At 44.7% G+C, this 12,265-nt stretch overlaps 1 protein-coding gene across 1 annotated transcript in view; it reads left to right on the top strand.

The window, feature by feature from the left end:
- The window catches only part of TRPM6 (transient receptor potential cation channel subfamily M member 6), a 1,703,532-nt gene that overhangs the window by 311,780 nt on the left and 1,379,487 nt on the right, over positions 1–12,265 (top strand). The window lies entirely within an intron of this gene.

Here is a 12,265-nt window from a genome sequence, read left to right as displayed (position 1 = left end):
GTGGCACGTCCATCCATTCCATCACGGCGCTGTGCAATAGCTGCCTCATCATCAGTGTCCTCCTCATCCTCTGGTGGCAGCACGTCCATGTCGGGGGCAGGGGGACGTTGCGCTTAGTGATATTGTTGTGCAACATGGCACATGCAAAAACAATCTTTCCAACCTTTTCAGGGCTGTACATCAGCACTCCCCCAGATCTGCTGAGGTAGCGTAACCTGGCCTTCAACAGGCCAAAGGTCTGCTCAATGGTGCAGAGAGTAAGTACATGGGCACGGTTGTACGCCTGTTCCTGGATGTTGTGGGGTTGCCTGGCGGGGGTCATTAACCATGGCTTCAGGGAATACCCAGCATCACCTGCACGGGAGCAACAGAAAGTGTACATGTCATTTTCCTGGTCATATCATGTTTGCACAGGCAGTTTAGTGTACAGTTGAGAAGAATAACATGCAGAAGCTGAATTGAGTTTAGCTAGCATTTTTCACTTTCGTGTACCAGAAGGGCACTTGGTCAGTATGCATGTGGGGTGTGTGTAGTGCAGTTTCATTCACATGGACCATTCATATACTACATGAGCTACATCACTTCTCGTACAACTGACACACATGGAATTGATGTATGTCAGTTATGTGTCAGAAATGAAATTCAACTATATGTCCATGTACCACGGGACTCTTAGCATTTCCTTGATGTGCAGGTGTGATTTTGTGGTACTAAGGGTACGCAGTCTGCATGACGTATTCTCTATATAGATATGCCTATGTGTTGTGACTCACATGACAATAACACATATTGATGAAATCTGTGTGTGGGGTGAGGTTTAGTATCTAGAAAAGGGTGGGGGAGGGTATTTAGGGGTGGTAGGCGGTGATTGGGGGGGAACCCCTCTGAAAATCATATATTAGAGAGGATATATCTTCCAGTGATTTTTGATTTTGAGAGTTTCAGCATGAATGCATTGGATTGATAAGTATCCGTCATGAAGACATGTATCTGGTACTGATAGGCATACTGTACCAGTCACATGTTTGTGCAGCAACAAGATGTTTTGGGGGTGGTAGCCTATGCATTCTGTGGCTGTGCGTCATGAGTTGGGTGTTTGCTTGACTGTGCTTTTGTTTTTTGTCGTAGTTACAATGGTGTGGTGCATTCTGGTACATGTAGTTTTTAGGATGTTGCTTTACGGAATAGACGTAGGTATGAATGCACTGTATATTCATCATGCATGGAGGCACGGCTGTCAAGGCCTTGCACAGTGGCATGGTACTACTGTGTTGCACCTTGACTTATACCTACACACTTGCACATTTCATGCACTCACAATGCTGAGTAGGGTCCTGTCCACTTCAATGTTTGCGGTTTACTGGTTTGGCAATTGTGGGTAAGATTTTACCTTGCTATTATTCTTCATCTACCTTCGCCTTTTAACGCCCTGTGCAGCCTCTATGCACCTTTACAGAGGTTTGGTAATTGATTCAGTAGATTGCAGTAGGAGAAATTATGGTTTAATGCATGCAGTGTGCACATCCATTGGTCATGGGTGTCATACTGGGACATGATTCAACACTGCACAGGGTCTAGTAGTTGGATTCACCCAGCAGCCAAATGTGCTATGCTGATTATTCCCCCCGAACTCCAATTCAACACTGCAAAGGGCCTAGTAGTTGGACTCATCCAGCAGCCATGTGTGCTATGCAGGTTACTGCCCCTCCAATTCAACACTGCACAGGGCTTAGTAGTTGGACTCAGCCAGCAGCCATGTACGCTGTCCAGCATGTCGTGCCATGTACCAAGGTAGCGTGGAGTTCTGCAGCACCATGGAGTCATGTGTTGAGCACTAAATCTTGCGCAGGAATGGGTGATGAGGTGGCGGGCATCACACACCATCTGCACATTCAGTGAATGGAACAGCTTCCTGCTGCGGTACACTACCTCCACGGCATGCCTGGCCTCCAGCTCCACATGTGTGCAGTCCACTACACCAATGACCTTAGGCATGCCTGCGAGGGCATGGAAGGCAATTTTCTTCATATTCACTTCGTCAGCAGTCTGGGGTAAGCTGTTGTGGTCTCGTACGTGGCTGAGGAGTGCATCAAGCACCTGGAAGAGCACACGGGAGAAACAGGGTTGCGAGATACCATGTAGTTGCCGAACTGTGTGCTGGTATGTGCCTGTGGCAAGGAAGTGTAGCACAAACACTACCATCAGCAAGGGGGGATGGTTGTGTGGATATTAATGAGGCTCACCAGATCATCAGGTCCACTATTATGGTGATGGTGTCCTTGTCTAACCGGTACAGGGTGTGGATTTGAGCAGAGGTGAGGTTGAATGGTGTGGCCCGTAAGCAAAAGGATGGGTGGCTGCCTGCCTGCTGCAACCTGCTGGATATTGGGGATTTTCTGGGCTATGATTGCCCTCCTTCTCCTCAAGTGCCTCTGCTGCATCCTTCGCTTCACTGCCTCTTCAATGAATAGCTCTGCAGGCATGGCCTCCAGCTCCAGTACTGCTATGGCTAGTGCTAGCATTGGGATGTTGGAAGGGGTGTGGGAGTGGTCCTTTTGTGCTGTGGCACAGCCCAGTGGCTCCACCTGTGCTGATTTAGGGCACCTGTGGCATGTTTCTACACACCAGAATCCACTTAGTGCCTGGTCCACGATGCCAGTGTTTCCGGCCTCGTTTTCACCTTGTTACCGGCATGTACATGCCGGTGATTGCATGTCCGTGCACTTCAGATTGTGCACTTACTTACGCAATGCCGGTATCTCAGGCACGGCTGCCGCGTGTCTCCGCAGATACCGGCAACAGTGTTGCCAGATGAAGTGGGTCACTTGCAACGCCAGTGTTACCGGCATCTTGACTCAGAGTATGCCGGTCTGGAAAAAGGTGGCGGGAAGGATAAATCCTTCCCAGCACCGCTATTTCCGGACCAGCATACTTGTAATGAGGCCCAATGTGTTTTCAAGTATCAGTAGGACATCTTTATAAAGGTTGAAATAGTTCTTTGACTGTGAAATCGTTTTTTATGTATTATGCAAATCCTAAATTATATATAGCAGCACCAGGTCTTAGAAATGTGCGAATTGTTGTCATTATTTTATTGCTATTGAAATTGCACTGATTGCATTTTGTATTTATATTTATTGAATTCTGCATTATTAATTTGCTTTGTAATTTTAATTGTGTAAAGCTCTTTGAGCCAGTTTTCACGATAAAAGAAAGCATAACCAAATCCACTAACAAAGCTACATTATATAGATGGCATCAGTTTGATTTGGACAAAAAGTGAAGACTTTCTCAAACAATTCCATGAAATAGTAAATGGCATCCACCAATTTATCAAGTTCAGTCATAGAAAATTCCAACAAGAGCATACGCTTTGTTGATACAGCTAACACTGTTGGTAGGAACAGCCACCTAGAAACAACTTTATACAAGAAACCCATGGACAGGAACAAATACCTTTACAGGAGAAGTTTCCATCTAAGCTACACAAAACATCTGTTATCTACAACCTGGCCTTCTGCTACTAATGCATATGTTCCAAAAGGAAGACAAGGGACTATCAGCTTGCCATACGCTGCACATCCTTCTTGCAAAAAGTCACTCAGCCAGACAAATTGACAGGGAACTAGATCGTTCATTGACAATACTCAGAGACAACCTCCTACAATACAGAGACAGCAAAAATATGGGGTGAGTATCTTTGGTTGTCACCTACCATCTAGCACTAACACAACTGAATGGGATTTAAAGGGCCTATAACCAGTATTTAGTGGGGATGATGAGCCGAGAGACATTTTCAATGAAGTTCCCCGAACTTCATACAAGCAACCAAAAAGCTTAGAACGGTCTCTAACTAAATCGAGAACAAAGAAGACCTGGAACGTACTCATTCAATGTCAGGAGATGGAAAAAGTGCCAACACATATGCACTGGATCTGCCATAACAACCCCACAGAACTGAACGATGCAGCTTTAAAGGAAATACAACTGCAAATCGCATAATATTGTATACCTCATGCAAGAAATGCCTTCTAGGTAGATGTGCAGGTGAGTCTTATCAGGAGCTTCATGAAAGGATGAGCCTACATAGGTGCACCATCTTACACCAAAAAACTGAAACATAAGTAGATCTTCATTTCATGCTAGATGGGCACGTACTGCACAACCTGTCAGTGATGGTTGTGATAGTTGATCTATTGAACCAACCGTACACTGAAGGATGGGGAAGCTCAAGTACCTGAAGTTGCTTAAACTAAAGGCAAATGTCTGAACATAGATAAAGGTTTTATGACATAGTATTGCCAGCTTTGAGACCAGGACCAGCAATGCAATCGCATAAACAATGTCAGAAGACAACCCTCTAGTACCATCTCCCACCAATAGCTATTGGACACTTATATTCAGGACCCTTATTGGGTAAGGGCACAAGATTCCGACTGTGAAGCTTGAAGCATACTGAGGCCGCATTGGCGACTGAACCATTTAAACCTCAAGAGCATATTTCAGAGTCTCACATTGGACTCTAGCCAGATAACCTAGCAACTGGATTGACATCACTGCAATGTCCTAACACTACACAGAGGCTGCAAAACACAATTTAAGAATCTGACCCAGCTTCGGAATGATGTGTTTCTAAACGTTTTGTATGAATATGTTGTCAAAATAATATCAACAATTTCAGGAAACGACTTGGGCCCACTTTAAAACTGCCTGTGATTATTTTTAATAACATATTGCATTGTAACCGTTTCTTATAAGCAAGATTTGTTTTCTTAAAATGCGTCCCTCAGTTAAATTAGATAAGATCCGATTTATTTACATCTTCGGCTCATTGAGCCTTTCGTGACAACATAACAAAGGTGCAAAAGATAAGATCAATTATACATAAAAGCTATTGAGTAAAAACATGATGTATACCATGCACCTAAAAATCCTTAGTAAAATAAAAAATTCCATCGAAATAGGTTAGACACTCTTAAAAAGCCCAGGGATTGCTCTTGGGTTGTGGGTATAACAAGTAAAGAGCCAGCATAATACAAAATTTAACATCCTCGCTTGCAGCTAGACATTTTGACTTTTCAAACCATTACATGCTTCCAAGAGTTTTATGGTCTTTAAGATAAGACCGCAATTACCGGTTTGCATTCCATGCATGCTATTCCTTCAGCCAATGAAGTGTAAAATGCTCTTTTTTCACTTTGAGAAGGAACTGTCCTGTAGGGTAGTCTTTACCAACCATGTGTCTCTTCACCACCATATGAAGAAGTTTGAGACTTCGAAAGCTAATGCATTGTTTCATAGTTACATAATAGTTTTAGTCAGTCCAATAGAAGGTATCAAAACCTCATCTTTGTATGATTTTAAAACTGGGCTATTACAGCAGCAAACTTTCTGGAGCACTCAACTTCTTTGGGGACAGAAGCATATATCATCTTAATGGAAGCAGATAATTAGATAATTAAATACCAACATATTATTTCTACTGCAGGAGAGCAAATTAGATTACTTATAATATAGCATCTCCATCATATCCTTTCTTTCAAATGATAGAATGACCTGCCCCCCTGTCATAGGTTGTAAAGCTGCTTTAGTCCGGTTGGGGCTGGAAAGGGTGGTGGGAGTTGTTTGAATTTCTACATAGTGGATACAGAAACCAATGGAATGAGTAGCATTGGAAAATGTGATCTGTTCAATCAGTTATTCATGGTTGAAAACTGTCATATAGTTACTGTCATATAGGTCATATAGTCATTGCCATATGTAAATAGTTAAAGCCTCCCTTCTCTGTAGATGGCTTACAAAGTATTCAATTGCTGTGATGTAGGTGAGGTTCCAAACAGAACCCCCATGTGCAGAAAAATGTTTGTTCTTAAGATTAGTTCTTTGTCAGTTGAAGTGTCCCAGCCTGGTGTTAAGATATGCTGGGGTTCTGTCTCTTTGAAGCTTAAATAAAACACCATTATAATCCTTCCAAAGCGTACCTTCCTTCTTAAATTTGCGACAAGGATTCGCGGAAACAACAGATCCCCGGCACAAAAGTTTGCTTGCCTCCAAATGGACATAGGCCATCTCGCTGTCAGCCTTGCCGCTCTGCCATCCAGTGTTTGCTGCAGCCCCTTGGCAAAGGCATAGCTTGGACACTGCATGTCCCTGTAAAAAGCATGCATCGGTTTCAAGGAAAAGCTACTCCACCCCGTAGCATTTTAAGCAGCCAACGCATTGTAGTACGGCTGCTCGCTGTGTCGTTAAGGGCAAGTGTTAGAGTGAAGGTCTGAATGCTTGCAGCAGGCATTCACACAAGCAATTAAAGAATTAGCTCTCTGCGCACACTGCAACGCAGGAGAAAGCTCATCCGCCGGAGAGCAAAGATCCCAAGGCACTGCGTATGTGCGGCTGTGCCTGCCTGGCCGATAGAGTAAGACACAGAGATAGAGCGCACACGCACCAGGGAGGACGCGTGTGCGCAAAAGATATATTGAAAGTGAAATAAGGAGCTCAGAGTAGAGTGTGGAGATTACGTGAGAATCAAAAAGGCAATAATAAAGAAGAAAGGGGAGCGTCTTTATTCCGATCCCGTTCGAGTGGTGGCTGTAATGAAAGGAGCGCTAAGAGTGAGCGGTGATCTAATGTGGAATAAAAGTAGAATAGCAGTGGTGAGAACTGGTGTGTGTGTTGATAGAGGGAGGTAAGGTGTGTTATGAAGTTATTGTCAGGTATACAAATATTAATGCCAGTATGTGTGGGATAAGAGAGGGAGATATGTAAGATAGTTAAGGTTATATAGCCACTACCATGTGTAAATAGTTGATGTTGATAAGAGAGGGAGATATGTCATATAGTTACTGTCATATAGTCATTGCCCTATGTAAATAGTTTAAGCTTACATTCTCCCTAGATGGCTCACAAAGTAATCCATTGCTGTGATGTAGGTGTGATGTAGATGAGGTTCCAAACAGAACCCCATGCGCAGAAGAATGTTTGTTCTTAAGATTAGTTCTTTGTCAGTTGAAGTGTCCCAGCCTGGTGGTAAAATGTGCTGGGGGTCTGTCTCTTTGAAGCTAAAATAAAACACCACTATAATCCTTCCAAAGCGTACCTTCCCTCTTACAAAAACCACCAAGATGATAGCCATTCATGTACCACTTTCACAGCTACATCAAAAAATGCATTTTGAGAGGGATTCACTTTCAATAGCAAGACACATCTTTTATACTGATTGCATTATGCCAAATAGTTACCAGGTCACACTAATGGTTGTTTCCTGTCTAAGAGGTTAGTTAATTTGTATTTCAAGTCAATTCAACTTGTATTTGTTTAGCCATAAGAGCCATCACAAACTAAAGCCTATCAAATGCATATTACCTTTAAAGGTGCTAAAACTCTGTGTCAAGACATTGGACCTCATTACAACTGTGGCGGCCATGGAATGAATGGTGCCGGTAAGGGACTGGCACCGTTCATACTGGGCCGCCACATTACGAGTTCTACAGTGGGTCCTGCTCTGTACGCCTGGCCAGACCAGACGTGCAGTGCGGGACCCGCTAGCAGAACAGGATGCTAACAACGGGCCCGTCATTAACAGGCCCGTTGTTAGCATCCTCCCCATTCCCATTGAGCCCTATGGGGACTCAAATGGGAATGGGGACGTACCGGGTCCGGGTCCCGCGAATGGGAATTACCCGGCCCTCCAAGGTCGGAATGGCCCAGTAAGTCCCGTTTTGCGGGACCCGGACCCGAGTTTGGGGGTAGCCATGCCGCTAAAAACGGCATGGCTACCTCCAAACTCGTAATGAGGCCCATTTACTTTTGTGACTTTTTCAGATTAAATTTCCTCTTAGTATCACAAGCAATCATTGTACCACCTCATTAAAGGTCGGCAAATTGCTTTACCGACACTAGATATGCATTTTCGCATTATACTAATCGATTTGCAGGAGTCATCCTTTACAAGAACAGTAAACATGTAGTATGGATTAGGACAGCCCACAGATGTAAGGTTTTCAGAAGTTCACTGATACATACCAGAAACTGATTAATTAAAAACCAATGCAAGTAAAGACAAGCCATTCCATGCAGATCTTCTTTTCCAAAAACGCGATTGAGGGATATATTCCAAACATTTGGGAAAACATTCTAAATTGCTAAAAAGTACTATAGATAGCAGGACAAGTGAGGGGGTTGGTAAGACCTTCAGAAATGCATTACAGAAGGATAGAATACCTCCCGTATCTTGAGCTGCTCGAAATAAAAACAGTAATGTGCACATTTCCCATGCCTGATAATGTACTTGCAGGTTCCCCCTTTGGCATTGCGTTGGATTACCTCCAAATGAACATTATAAATGCAAGTAAGCCATACGTTTCTACCCTTTACTTCAGGAATGACCAGGCTTCACTATGAGCCCAAAAACCTATTACATTCTGCATGTTTTCCTAAAAATAATGTGGATGACAACATCGAAGGAACTCTTGAATAACAGGTGCAAGGAAATGTCTTGGTGTTCCGTATAACACAGACACTATGCCACAGGGGGTTATTCAAAGTGACAGTCTTTGCTTTGACTGGCCAAGCAAACATGATTTGAACACCACACTACTCACCAGTTCTTAAGGAGGGAACTCAAGGTAAGGATAACATCTCGAGGAGATGATCTGTGCAAAATATTCTTTAGATAAGTTCTTACTTTGAGCATTCTCCTGGTCTCTCCCGGTCTCTCAGTCCATAGCATCTGAACAGCTTTCTTTTAAGCCTGGTATTCATTTAATTGCTTCCTTCACTGTCCGTGGGATCCAAAGTTAAAAGGATTCCATAATTTCTTGTTACTAGATTTAAGCAAAATAATCATAGCACTGTTTGACTAAGCAAGCTATGCCTTCCAATATTTGTATACTGGCACCTGCTGTGGTGTATCAGACTGCTGCAAAAATCAAAATGAATTGTTTCTAGAAATAAAGACAATTGCTTTGATCTTGCATTTAGTTGAAAGCAGTTTGACAAACAACATTTAGCCACATCCTCAAGATGTCGGTGTACGTACGTAAGATTGAAGCACTGCAAATTCCATCGATACTCAAATGAAGAGGCCTTTGGGATCCAGGTCATAACTGGCTGCGACTCTCAAGCATTACGTAAGAAACTCTTGCAGAAGCAGAGGTCATTGGAAGAGATCCTAGCCTGGCTTGCATGGAAGCAGCAGTAGAATCCCAGCTGGACAACCTGGACAAGGTCACTATACACCTCAAACCCGACGCTGCCAATAAATTATACACCACACCAAACCAGACGGTTAGATGCTCGGAGGCCATGTGCCTGAGGTGCAGATACGAATACCCTCACACAGGTGACTGCCCAGTTCTGGGCCAAAAATGCGCCTCATTTGGCGCGACAACCACTTCAGGGCAATCTGCAAAAACGTTCCTACCCACCCAGTCGAAGATCATTTAGGGAACAACGGAAGACGACACTGACAAGCCCACATGAGGTTGGACCCGACAGTGAATCCAGATGGCCGTGGCAGGACCAGCGCAAATACAGAAGATCCTACGCTCAGGAAGAAAACCGACTACCTGAAAGCTCCAGACGAAGTGGCTGCAGACGCTATGTCAGGTACATTGAAATGAGATCGCCCTCAAGTAGTGACTCGCCCTAGTCGGGTGAAGACCAGCTTAAAGAGGGATATGTGTGGGCCCTGAAAAACAGCACAGCGACCCAACACAGTCCAGTCCTCACGATCCACGTCAATGACACCCCCTTAGAATTCCTCATAGACATGGCGGTGACAGTCAACATAATCAGCGAAGAGGCCTATAACACACTTGCTAGGGCCCCAAAGATCAAGAAATCTACCGTTTACATCTATCTATATGGATCCACCTCACCACTACCATGCACTCATGTGCACCCACAAGGCTCACGCAGCAAAGATCCCGCTGTACGTTCATATAACGGAAGTGAATAGCAGATGTATACTCAGTTTTAAAACAGTGGTGGAAAGGGGCCTTTTACACATCTTATAACAACTAATGGTTCACAAATACTTCACAAGGCCAGAGGACTCGAGGCAGCATTTCCAAACTATTCACATGACTCGGAAAGCTAAAAAAAACAGAAAATCCAGCTACATATCAGCCCGGCAGTCAAGCCAGTCGCTCAACACTACTTGGGCATACCCATCAATATACAACGACAAGTGGAAGAGGAGATCGGCAAACTCCTAAAACAACAAGTCATTGAACCAGTTACAGGACCTACCCCATGGGTGTCACCCTTAGTACCCATCCCAAAGAAATCATTGGACGGCTCCATCAGGCTATGCGTGGACATGATGAAGGTGAACGAAGCACTTGAGCGAGAAAGACACCAGGTGCCCAGGATAACTGACATGATACACCTAATGCACGGTGCAACATTTTTCTCAAAGTTGGACCTCACAAAAGGGTATCACCAGTTCAAGATCACCCTTGAGTCATGATACATTACCACCTTCATCACCCACATGGGTCTGTTCCAGTACAAGCGGCTTAGTTTTGGCATCTCGTCCGCGGCAGAGATCTTTCAAGAGGAGATCCACAAAGTCAACATCCATGTCCTCAACAGCCTCAACTAATCCGATGATGTAATTGTTTTTGGCAAATCGAAAGAAGAGCACAATGCGGCCCTACACAGGGTCTGCGCAGCACTTGAGGCAGTGAGTCTGACACTCAACAGAAACAAATGTGAGTTCAGAAAGGGCTCACTCAGGTTCTTCCGACACATTTTCAGAGAAAGGCATGCAACCTGACCCAGACAAGGTAGCAGCACTGAACACTGCCCAGCCACCCCAAAATGTGTCAGAACTTCATTCATTCCTGGGACTCGCAAGCTACTGCTCAAGGTATCTCCAAGGTTACGCAATGGTCAGCAACCCCCTGTGTCTGCTCACGCGGAAGGATCAACCCTTTGAGCAGTCAGCAGACTGCTAACACACATTTTAAACCATCCGAAACAACATCTCAAAGGTGGAAGACATGACTTACTTCAAATCTGAAAGGAAGACCAAAGTCATACTTGATGCCAGCCCTGTCGGTCTAGGAGCCATACTAACGGAACAAGACCCCACTGACCCAACCAGCCTGTTCATCATGGCTTATGCCAGCAGGAGTCTCACACCTACAGAACATGCATACCCCCAGGCAGAAAAGGAAAACCTGGCAGTATTGTGGGCCTGCAAATACTTCCACTTCTTCCTATGCAGAAAGGTATTCAATGTTATTACCGATCACCAGGCCCTCCTAATGAAATACCAGACCCTAAAGCGAGAATGCCCCCAAGAATAGCACAATGGGGCCCGAGGCTACAGGGCTACAAATTCAATATTGTGCATTGCCTGGGCAAATAAGAATACCCTGTGGACTACCTATCCAGACACCCCACGGGGCCAGCCCAAGTGGGCCCTTCTATCACAGATGTATACATCAATTACGTCATCCATCACCTGCAACCCATACTAGTGGATTTGACCACCCTCGGAAAGGAATCGGAAAGAGACCCGGGCCTCGCGATCGTGGCACATTGCGTCAAGGCAGGAAAAACAACCCACATAAAACACCAGGCCACAAAAGAGCAGGAATTGTTGAAGGATGATGTGAGATGCATGGACATGGTGAAGGACGAACTGACAGTTGTGGACGGCCACATCGTCATGAAGGGCTGCAAGGTGATAATTCCAGAAACGCAGAGAAAAAAGAGGTCATGCTGGTGCATGAAGGCTCCCGGGGGGTATTACCCATAAAATGCCTCCTGCGTCAAAAAGTATGGTTCCCCAAATTGGACGCCATAGTAGAACAGGTCGTAGACAGGTGCACCATCTGCTCCCAGGTGGCACATCCACCTCACCCCAACCCACTGCAGATGTCCCCGCTCCCATTAGGTGTCTGGGAAGAACTGCCGTAGATTTCTTTGGGCCACTACATAACAGAACATATGTACTCTTACTAATTGACGAACACTCACATTTTCCTGACGTTCGGCTGATAGAATCCACAGCAGCTACGTATGTCATCACCACACTAGATCGCATGTTGTCAACCTTCGGGATACCAAAGATAATAAAATCAGACAATGGACCACCATTCACCAGCCATGATTTTGAGAACTTTGCACGCTACATGGGGTTCCAGTACAGAAAGATAACGCCCTGTTGTCCCCAAGCCAATAGCAACACCAGTCTCCGTAGCAGAAAGACGAGCTGGTAGGATCAATCCTAACAGCTGAGTTGTCAACATTA

This window comes from Ambystoma mexicanum, chromosome 6p, assembly GCF_040938575.1.
Source record: "Ambystoma mexicanum isolate Mex_15411 chromosome 6p, UKY_AmexF1_1, whole genome shotgun sequence".
NCBI classification, from domain to species: Eukaryota; Metazoa; Chordata; class Amphibia; order Caudata; family Ambystomatidae; genus Ambystoma; species Ambystoma mexicanum.
The sequence above is the reverse complement of the archived record's forward strand: the minus strand, read 5'-3'. Positions and strand labels throughout refer to the sequence as shown.